This window comes from Loxodonta africana, chromosome 8 (genome assembly GCF_030014295.1).
Source record: "Loxodonta africana isolate mLoxAfr1 chromosome 8, mLoxAfr1.hap2, whole genome shotgun sequence".
NCBI classification, from domain to species: Eukaryota; Metazoa; Chordata; class Mammalia; order Proboscidea; family Elephantidae; genus Loxodonta; species Loxodonta africana.
In genome coordinates, this window is record NC_087349.1 from 125,114,223 (window position 1) to 125,125,970 (window position 11,748).

General features: G+C 41.3%; 1 pseudogene; it reads right to left on the minus strand.

Moving 5' to 3' along the window:
• Window positions 1–10,778: 10,778 nt before the first annotated feature.
• On the minus strand, window positions 10,779–10,879 carry LOC111752996 (U6 spliceosomal RNA; annotated as a pseudogene).
• Between the last annotated feature and the right edge of the window lie 869 nt (window positions 10,880–11,748).

Below are 11,748 nucleotides of genomic sequence, written 5' to 3' on the forward strand. Positions count from 1 at the left end.
TCATCTCATTTCTTATTCCTGTTTTTCTTTTGTCAGTTTGATCAATGGTTTATCGATTTTCTTAATTTTTTCAAAGAACCAGCTTTTGGTCTTGTTAACTCTTCTAATTGTTTTTTCTGTTCTCTATTTCATTTAATTCTCCTCTAATTTTTATTATTTGCTTTCTTCTGGGGCCTGAGGGCTTCTTTTGTTGGTCTCTATTTGTTCAAGTTGTAGGAATAATTCTTTGATTTTGGCTCTTTCTTCTTTTTGTATGTGTGCATTTATTGCTATAAATTGACCTCTGAGCACCACTTTAGCTGTGTCCCAAAGGTTCTGATAGGAAGTGCTTTCATTCTCTTTGGATTGTAAGAATTTCTTTATTCTATCCTTAATTTCTACTGTAACACAGTTATTTTTGAGCAAGGTGTTGTTCAGTTTCCAAGTGTTTCTTTTCCCTGCTTTTTCTGTTATTGATTTCTACTATTACGGCTTTATGGTCAGAGAAGATGCGTTGTAGTATTTCAATGTTTCGGATTCTGTTAAGGCTTGCTTTGTGACCTATATGTGGTCTTTTCTAGAGAATATTCCATGTGCATTGGAAAAGAAAGTATACTTGGCTGTTGTTGGGTGGAGTGTTTTGTATATGTCTATGAGATCAAGTTGGTTGATTGTGGCATTTAGATCTTCCGTGTATTTATTGAGTTTGTTTCTGGATGTTCTGTCCTTCACCAAAAGAGGTGTGTTGTAGTCTTCTAGTATTATTGTGGAGCTGTCTGTCTTCCTTTTGGATGCTGTTAGAGTTTGTTTTATGTATCTTGCAGCCCTGTCATTGGGTGCATAAATATTTAATATGGTTATATCCTCCGGGTATATTGTCCCTTTCATCATTATATGGTGTCCTTCCTTATCCTTTGTGGTGGATTTAACTTTAAAGTCTATTTTGTCAGAAATTAATATTGCCACTCCTGCTTTTTTAATTGTTGTTTGCTTGATGTATTTTTTTCCATCTTCAGAGTTTTAGTTTGTGTCTTTAAGTCTAAAGTGTGTCTCTTGTAGGTAGCATATAGACGGATTTTTTTTTAATCCATTCTGCCACTCTCTGTCTCTTTATTGGTGCATTTACTCCATTTACATTCAGCATAATTATGGTTAGGTATGAGTTTAGTGCTGTCATTTTGATGCCTTTTTTGCGTGTGGTAGACAGTTTCTTTTTTCCAGTTAATTTTTTTGTCCTGAGTAGTTTTTCTTTATATTCTGTCTTTTCCTCTTTCTCATTGCTATTGATTTTGTTTTTGCTGAGTCTTTGTTTTTCTTGTATTTTATTTTTATGTGTAGGATTGTTAGTTTACTTTGTGGTTACCTTAATACCCCTATTCTTCTAAGTTGAAACAAAACTTTTTTACTTTATGTTACCTTCACTTCCTCTCCAAATGAATGATCTATGACTACATTTTTTAGTACCTCTTTATTGACTTAATATTGCCATCTTTTACATTATGACATTGCTGGTTCCTTGTTTTGCACATTTTTTTATCTTGATTCATTTTTGTGATTTTCCTGTCTGAGTTGATATAAAACTCAGGTTGCTCTGTCATGTGTTGATATCTGATGTTATTGACTTTCTAATCAGAGGACTCCCTGTAGTATTTCTTGTAGTTTTGGTTTGGTTTTTGCAAATTCCCTAAACTTCCTTTTATCCAGAAATGTCCTAATTTTGCCTCCATATTTGAGAGGCAGTTTTGCTGGATATGTGATTCTTGGCTGGCAATTTTTTTTCTTCAATGCTTTATATATGTCATCCCATTGGATTCTTGACTGAATGGTTTCTGCAGAGTAGTCTTAGCTTATTCTTATTGACTCTCCTTTGTAGGTGACTTTTTGTTTATCCCTAACTGCTCTTAAAATTCTCTTTATCTTTGGTTTTGATGAGTTTGATTATAATACATCTTGGTGACATTCTTTTGAGATCTAACTTATGTAGGGTTCAATGAGCATCTTGGATAGATATCTTCTCATCTTTCACAATATCAGTGAAGTTTTCTGCCAATAAATCTTCAACAATTCTCTGTATTTTCTGTTCTCCCTTCCTGTTTTGGTAGTCCAATCACTCATAGTTTATTTCTCTTGATAGAGTCTCACATGATTCTTAGGGTTTCTTAATTTTTTAAATTCTTTTATCTGATTTTTTTTTTTAATATATTGGTGCCACGTGTTTTATCTTTAATCTCACTAATTCTGACTTTCATTTCTTCAATTTGTCCTCTGACTTTCTATTGAGTTGTTTAATTCTGAAATTTTATTGTTAATCTTCTGAATTTCTGATTGTTTTCTCTCTATGGATTCTTGGAACCTATCAAACTTTTCATTTTGTTCTTGAATAACCTTCTTAATTTCCTCTACTGCTTTATCTGTGTGTTCCTTGGCTTGTTCCGCATTTCGCCTGATTGCCTTCTGGATCTCTTGAAGAGTTCTGTAAATTAATCTTTTGTATTTTGCCTCTGGTAATTCCAAGATGACGTATTTGTCTGGAAGATACCTCGATTCTTTGTTTTGAGAGCTTGTTGAAGCGATCATGGTCTGCTTCTTTATGTGATTTTGTATCGACTGTTGTTATTGTATTTTTAATTATTTTTAATTTATGTTTATGTACTCCACCCTAGCTTCTTGCTTTGTTTTGTTTTGATATGCCCAAATACATTGTTTGAGAGAGCTAACTTATTTCTGCCTTTGAATCTCTGACATCCTAACACCAGATGGCTAAAGCTGTTACCAGGTATATGAGCGTAGGAGTCCATTCACTTTTCTTGTATGGATTTAGCTGAAGTGTCCAGGTAGTTGGTCACCAAGTGTGTGATGCAGGATCTACCCTACAGTCTTAGAGGGTAAGGGGTGACTGGTGTAGGCAAAGGTATCTGGTTGCAGCAGGGGGTCAAGCTCTGAGCAAGGTATAGGGCTGATAACCATCCCCCGATTGACTGCGAGGAAAGTGCATCCCTCTTCCCTAGAGCACACAGGTGGGTGGGTTATGCAGCTGGACCATGGCACCCAATGCTTTTGGTTGTAAGGACTGGGAGGCACCACTTATCCTTGGACCCTTTTGTGGATGGCTAGGTGGCATCAGTGGAGCCAGCGGTTTTCAGGCCCCGATATGCAGAGGTGAGGACCCTGTTTAATAGGCAGAGTGGTGTCAAATGCCAAAAACCCACCTCTTCACCGCACAGCTGAAACAGTTAAAGTCAATCTCAGACACATATACCATTGAAGCCTGTCAACAAAGGTCTAATCTTCTGAAATGGGCCCACACAGGTCCATGCAAGGGTGAAAGGCATTCTAAATCTGTGGACTGTTTGTACCTGGACAGGAGCTGCTTCTGCCCTGAGTTCCTAGCTTAGGGAAGCCCGCAGATTATCTTTTCTCCCAATTGTTAATTTATTCCTTCTCCAAGGCTGGGAGAATGGCTCAGAATGCACAGCAGAGCCTATCTCATGTCCAGGGAAATCAACAGCCACTGAAGCCTGCTTGGGAGCTGGGAGTGTGGTAAAATAGATGCAAGTACTTAGCTTTTGCCAAGAGCGTTGTTTTTTGATTCCGGAGGCGTGAGTAGACTGTGAGGCTTGGCGTCTCTTCCTGGGGAATCTGCATCCCGAACGCCACCAGCCCTGCCGCGGTGCCACCAGGGGATGTTGCCTGAGGGCTCCGGTTCCCGCTGAGTCAGTTTTGGCAACTCCTTGCAGCTTCTGAACCATCTCTCCCTCCCCCTACCACTCAGTTCGATTTCCTAACTTTGCCATTGAGGTTCAGGGCTCCTAACTTGACATACGTGTATAATCACTTCACTTGTTTTTTCAGATATTTTTTGTAAGAGGTATCACCAGAAGCATCTGACTGCTCCGTCATCTTGGCCCTGCCTCAGGAGTACAATTTTTCATAGTATTTTGTTATGATTCATTTAATTTCAGTTGGGTCAGTTGTGATATCACCCATCTCATTTCTTATTCAGGTTATTTCATTCCTCTCCTGTTTTTCTTTTGTCACTTTGGCCAATGGTTTATCGATTTTGTTGGTATTTTCAGAGAACCAGCTTTTAGTATTGTTAACTCTTTCAACTGCTTTTCTATTCTCTATTTCATTTAATTCTGCTCTCATTTTTTATTATTTGCTTTCTTCTGGCACCCAAGGGCTTCTTTTGCTGTTCTCTTTATATTTGTTTGAGTTGTAGGGTTAATGCTCTGATTTTGGCCTTTCCTTCTTTTTGGATGTGTGCATTTATTGCTATAAATTTACATCTGAGCACTGCTTTTGCTGTGTCCCAAAAGTTCTGTCATACTGACCCTATAGGACATAGTAGAACTGCCCTGTAGAGTTTCCAAGGAGCGCCTGGTGGATTCGAACTGCTGTAGCACTTAACCACTACACTACCAGGGTTTCCAAAAAAAGTTCTGGTAGGATGTGTTTTTATTCTCATACGATTCTATGAATTTCTTTATTCCATCCTTAGTTTCTTCTATAACCCAGTAGTTTTTGAGCAAGGTGTTGTTCAGTGTCCATGTGTTTAACTTTTTCCCTTGCTTTTTCTGTTATTGAGTTCTACTTTTTTGGTTTTATGGTCAGAAAAGATGCTTTGTAATATTTCAATGTTTTGTATTCTGTTAAGGTTTGTTTTGTGACCTAATATGTGGTCGATTCTGGAGACTGTTCCATGTGTGCTGGAAAAGAAAGTGTACTGGCTTCTTTTGGATGGAGTGTTCTGTATATGACTATGAGGTCAAGTTGGCTGATTGTGGCATTTAGATCTTTTGTGTGTTGAAGTCTCCTACTATTATTCTGGAGCTGTCTATCTCTCTTTTCAATGCTGTTAGAGTTTGTTTTATGTATTTTGGAGCCCTGTCAGTGGGTGCATAAATATTAATTATGGTTATGTTCTGCTGGTGTACTGACCCTTTAATCATTATATAGTGTCCTTCCCTATCCTTTGTGGTGGATTTTGCTTTAAAGTCTATTTTGTCAGAGATTAATATTGCCACTCCTGCTCATTTTTGATCATTGTTTGCTTGATATATTTTTTCTATCCTTAGAGTTTTAGTTTATTTGTGTCTCTATGTCTAAGGTGTGTCTTTTCTATGCAGCATATGGACAGATTGTGTTTTTTAATCCATTCTGCCACTCTCTGTCTCTTTATTGGTGCATTTAGTCCATTTACATTCAGGATAATTTTTGATAGGTATTGAGTTCAGTGCTGTCATTTTTATGCATTTTTGTGTGTGTGTGTGTTGTTCACAGTTTCTTTGTTCCACTTAATTTCCTGTGCTGAGTTGTTTTTCTTTATGACTTTCTTTTCATCTTTTTCATTGTTGTTGATTTTGTGTTTGCTGAGTCTTTGTTTTTCTTATTTTGATGTATGGTATTGTTAGCTTCCTTTGCGATTACCTTAAGATTTACCAATATTTTCCCTTATGGAAACCAATCTTTTATTTCTTGATATTGCCTTGACTTCCTCTCCATATAAAAGTTCTGACTGCATTATTTAGTCCCTTTTTTTAATGTTGTGATCTTTTACATATTGATGTCTCTGTTTCCCTATTTTCAGTGTTTTAGGTTTGATTTATTTTTGTGACTCCTCTATCTAGGCAGGTTGATATTTGGTTGTTCTGTCCTGTGTTCTAGTCTTAGGTTTTTATCTGATGTTATTGATTCTCTAACTGGAGGACTCCCTGTAGTATTTCTTGTCATCTTGGTTTGGTTTTTACAAATTCCCTTCTCTTTACCTGGAAATGCCCTAATTTCACCATCATATTTGAGAGACAGTTTTGCTGAATATATAATTCTTGGCAGGCAAATTTTTTCCTTCAAGATTTTATATACATCATCCCATTGCCTTCTTGCCTGCATGGTTTCTGCTGTGTAGTCACAGCTTAGTCTTATTGACTCTCCTCTGTAGATGACTTTTAATTTATCCCTAGCTGCTCTTTAAATTCTCTTTGGTTTTGGCAAGTTTGATTATAATACGTCTTGGTGACATTCTTTTGGAATCTAACCTGTGTAGGATTCGATGAGCTTCTTGGATAGGTACCTTTCCATCTTTCACTATATCAGGGGAGTTTTCTGCCAATAAATCTTCAATAATTCTCTCTGTATTTTGTTATCCCTCCCTGTTCTGGTACTCCAGTCACTCTTAGGTTATTCCTTCCTCTTGATAGTCTCACATAATTAAGGGGTTTCTTTTTTAAACTTCTTTTATGTGATTTTTCCTCAAATAAATTGGTGTCAAGTGCTTTATCTTCAATCTCACTAATTCTGACTTCCGTTGCCTCAATTCTGCTCCTATCACTTTTTATGGAATTGTCTAATTATGAAATTTTGTTGTTAATCTTTTGGATTACTGTTTTCTGCCTCTCTATGGATTCTTGTAGCCTGTTAAATTTGTCTTTATGCTCTTGTATAACCTTCTTAAGATCCTCTGTTGCTTTGTCTGTGTGTTCCTTGGCCTGGTCTGCATTTTGCCTGATCTCCTTCCTGATCTCTTGAAGAGCTCTGTATATGAATCTTTTGAATTCTACTTCTGCTAATTCCAAGGCCTTCACTTCCTCTGGGAGGTTTGTTGGTTCTTTGTTTTGGTCACTTGCTGAAGCCATCATGGTCTGCCTCTTTATCTGATTTGATATTGACTTTTTTATTGTCTCCCAGCCATCAATAAGTTATATTTATTTATGTTTGCTTACTGTGTCCTAGCTTTTCATTTTGTTTTGTTTTGATATGCCCAAATAGGCTGGTCATGTGAGCTACTTTGATTATTGGTGTCTTTGAAGTTCTCTCGTCCTGTCACCAGTTGGTTAGAGCTCTTACTAGGTATGTGAGCCCAGAAGCCCATTTACTTTTCTTGTGCGGATTCAGCTCAGGTGTCCAGGTCGGTCACCAGGTGTGTGCTGCGAGCTCTCGCCTACAGTCCTAGATGGACAGGGCTACGTAGTGGTGATTTTAGTAGGCACAGGTATCTTGCTGGAGTAGTGGGTTATGTGCTGAGCAAGGGAGCTAACACCTGCCCCTGAGTGACTGGATGGAAGGCATGTCCCTGTTCCCTAGAGCTTGTAGGTAGGTGGGTTTTCTAGCTGGACTTTCGGCACCCAGTGCCATTTGCTGTAAGGACTGGGAGGCACCACTTATTCTTGGGCCCCTGTTGAAGGCGGCTAGGTGGAGTGGGTGGAGCCATCAGCCCTCAGGCCTCTGATGTGGGTAGGTGAGGACTCTGTTTAATGTTTAATGGGCAGGGTGGTGTCAAACGTCATGAATCCGCCACTCTCCCTTAGGTGTTGCAGTTGAAAATAAAACCCAAACCAAATCTAACCCACTGCAATCGAGTTGATTTCGACTCATAGCGACCCTATAATAGGCTTCAGGTATATACCCTGCTGTGCTGTGCTGTGCTAATGAGGGCTTATGCTGTTTAAATGGCCCCACACAGGTCTAGGCAGGGATTAAAGTCATTCAAAGTCCATGGACACCTTACGCCTGTGCCTAGGCAAAGGGCTGTGCCTGCCCTGAGTTCCCAGCTTAGAGGAGCTGACAGATTATTTTTCCCTGTTTGTCAATTTATTCCCTCTCCAAAACCAGGAGAATGGCTCAGGGTGCGTGACAGATACCACTTCTGCGACTGGAGCAGAGTGGGGAGGGGGCAGGGTAAATGGGAAAGAGATACTTCCCAGAGGGAGGAAGTATTTTTTTGATCCCATGGAGTAGGTTAGACGCTTGCACTTAACTTTCTCAGAATCAGTGCTGCTTCTCCCTGGTTCCAGAGGCTTGAGCAGACTCTCCACTGCTCAGCTTCTCCAAGTGCAGAAAACACGTCCTGAGCACTGCTCCTTGCCTCAGCCTGTGTGTGCCAGCTGATCCAGCCTGTGGGGGTGCCAGCCAGGTTAGGTCTGGCAAAACCTTGCTGCTTCTGAACTGTCTTTCCCTCCCCCTGCACCCTGTTTGTCTCCTCAACTTTGTCTTTAATGTTCAGGGCCCCAAGATTGTCATATATAATCAATTCACTTGTTTTTTTTTTTTTTTTTTTTGGTCTTTGTTGTAAGAGGAACCACAGGAAGCATCTGACTACTCAGCCATCTTGGCCCCACCTACTAGCTGTGTATATTTGGATAAATGACTTAACATTTTCTGATAAGCCATCCAATGACAGGAGGTTGTGAACAGAAATCACTCAAATGCAGAGGCTATGTCTGCCAGTAACCAGAGAGTGAAGGGAGCCTGTGACCCATGTATTCCTGCTCCAGAAAAGTGTGCTGGGGTGCAGGCTCCCAAGGCACAGAAGACCAGGAGACAGGGGGAAGTGCAGGCAGATTTCAATGGGGAGGGAAGAAGGGACAGCTCTAATGCTTACTGTGTCCTAGCTTCTTGTTTTGTTTTGATATGGCTCTGTTGGGGGTACTGGTCAGCTCTGATGAGTGCTGGTTGGCTCTGTTGGATACTAGATGATTCTGACAGGTATCGAGTGGCTCTGCCAAGTACTGGCCAGCTCTGATGAGTGCTGGCTGGCTCTGATGGTACTCAGTGGCTCTGATGGGTACTGGCCAGCTTTGATGGGTACTGAGAGACTGGTGGGTACCAACTTGCTTTGATGAGTGCTGGCCAGCTCTGGTAGGTACTGGCTGGCTCTAACAAGTTCTGAGAGGCTCTGATGGGTGCTGGCCAGCGCTGATAGGTACTCACAGGCTCTAACAAGTACTGAGAGGCTCTGCTGATGGGTACTGGGTACTGGCCAGTTTTGATGGGTACTGAGAAGTTTTGATGGGTACTGGCTGGCTCTGATGGATGCTGGCCAGTTGTTTGGTGCTGGTCAGCTCTGATGTGTATCAAACAGCTCTGATACTGAGAGGTTCTGATGGGTGCTGGCTGGCTCTCATGGGTACTGGTTGGCTCTGATGGGTGCTGGTCGGCTCTGATGGGTACTGGCCAGCTTTGATGAGTACTGAGAGGCTCTAACATGTATTGGCTGACTCTGTTGGGTGCTGGGTACTGTCTGGCTCTAACGGGTAGTGAGAGGCTCTACTGGGTACTGGCTGGCTCTGATGGGTACTGGCTGACATGTAGGCCAGGGTGATGGTCCTCACAGAGGCTGGGAAGTGGCAGTCATGCTGCCTATGAAAGCCTCTCAAGCCCTTGTAGTTTTCTTCTTTGGCTCTGTCTCTCTAAGCGTCATCACTAGCCAACACATTTCATCTCTTCTTTGAAAATCTCCCCTCTAGGGTTTCACTCACTTGTTGACCAGATTCACGTAAGTACCTCTAAATATTAAAGAAAATCCAGCATTTCTGCATGCCATTTAGAACATTAAACATCTGTGCATTTTAATCACAGCACTCCCAGTTTGTGCCACATGACCCTGGACATGTATGTCTCTGCTCGAAGACAGGAGACAGAGCAGTGTTTTGTTGGGGCAGTCTATTTTGATTTGCAATGCCACTTCACATCCTGGTACAGCAGGTTTTTAGAAAATTAAATACCCTCCATTGCAAATGTCTTCATTTGTAGCTGTGAGTTAATAAGAGAAAAATTTAAAGAACTGAAATGCCCTGCTCCGTTCCTTATCCTTTCTCACCTTCAGCTTAACTGGCTGGAGGACAGGGCATTCTAAAACACATGGTCACTCTTACCGCAGGCCAAAGAGGGCAGTCCTGTTGGTGGCAGGGGGGAGTCTCAGAGGGCCTGACGAGCCCGTCTATGTGGTGAGTGTCCCCATCAAGGTGACTTCCAGGTGTTCTGCAAACACCTGGTGTCAGTGAAGACTGGACAGATGGACTCTTGAAGGATGAGTTCCACAAGCTGATCAGGAAGGGCCAGAGGCCTGTCCTGGGGGATGTCTGGCTGCACTGAGGTTCCCGTGGTCTGCTATTTGTCTCCCTTGATTTTATTAATTATGTATCTAATTCCTAGCCTATGTCAGCTGGGCTCAGGAAAGACTGTGTCAACCCGAAGTTCAAAATGTAAACAAAGCCTGATTCACAATCTACCAAGGAATGGTGGTAACAGCCCTAAGTTAAAAATCTCTAAGGACAAGGTAGCAAGTGACTCTCCCTTCACACAAGACCTTTTATCTAGTGCTCAAAACAGAGGTCCTTTAAGTGTGTGTGAGCGGAGGAACAGGAGGAGCAATTATGGAACGCCTGTGTGCCAGGTGCTTTACACATGAGGCCTAAGAAACAGAAACGACCTCTATTATTAAAAAAAATACAAAAAATGCTTTTCTCTCATTATAAGAGGCACAGTCTCATGATTAAAAATAGAAAACATGTAAGACCAAGATGAAACCACCTGCATTCCTACAGCCACTACAAACATGCTGTTCTTTTGGAGAGGTGTAACTAGCACATAAATACTGGGATTGTACTGCACTTGCAGCTTTGCTTTACCCTGTTACCAAAAAACCAAAAACCCAGTGCCGTCGATTCCAACTCATAGCGACCCTATAGGACAGAATAGAACTGCCCCAGAGTTTCCAAGGAGCACCTGGAGGATTCGAACTGCCAACCCTTTAGTTAGCAGCCGTAGCACTTAACCACTACGCCACCAGGGTTTCCTTTTGCCCCATTACAATGTGAATATTTTGAGTAAATATTCTTCAAAAGCATCAACCGACTATCAGCTGTTTTGTTATATGGATCGGATATAACTTAATCATTCTCTCACTGTTGGGCATTTGGGTATAATCTCTAATTTTCTGCTCTTTTAAATAGCTCTTACATATTAAGGTACCTACCTAAACAGCCGGCATTCTGTTTTGCATCTCTTTGACTACTAGCAAAGTTCAAGTATATTTCACAAATCTGTGTGTCATCTTTGCGCAGGAGCCTGGCTAATCGCTGTATCTTTCCAATTTTTATGTACTGCCCAAGTAAGCACAGAGTTCACATACAATGTTCACATGTGTTTCATGTGTTACTGACCCTTTGTACTTCTGTGGTTGTCCATCCTGTGACTTAAGTAAAAAAAATAACACTCTGCTATTCACAAATGACTCTAGAATATGTCCAGTTCTCTCCTGCCTCACATGCCTGGGACATCCCAAGGGCAGGCGGTCATTGTGTACCCCTCCCCTGCCCCTCGCCAAGCTCTCTTCTGAATGAAAGCAGTCAGGCCAAGGCCAGGGATTCCAGGGCAGAGCTGGCGAAGCTGTCCCGGTCTGGCCCCGACTTTTTGCTGAGCACCCCCTTGGGCCCTGTCTCACCCTGGACCACTATGCCTGACAGAGACAGCACTGGCAGCGAGGCCTTTGCAGGAGTGTTCGTGTTTGCATCTCAGCATTAGTCTGTAACTCAGTTTAAGAAACAACTTGCATTAAATAAGTAATCACAAATCCTATTACTGTTTTTCAATTCATACTCACACTTGAACTACCTTTATATTTCATAAACGCAAAGTCTCAACTAAAACTTGTCATGAAAGCTTTAAAAACTCTCCGTAACTCAGAAGTATTTTGAACTGATTATGTGCTAAAAAAAAAAAAGGTGTCTGATTGGTTACAATTACCTGCTATCTGCCTGGGTGGCACAGCGGTTAAGAATTTGGCAGTTGGAATCCACCTGCCGCTCCTCGGAAACTCTATGGGAAAGTTCTACTCTGTCCTACGGTTTTTGAGTCAGAATCGACTCAACTGTTTTTTTTTTTTTTTTTTTTATTTTGGTTTGCTATCTACTCTACCACCATCTTTCAGTGGAGGCTTACCTGTTACGATGCTGAACAGCAGAGCTGCCACACTTAGAGTAGGAAGAA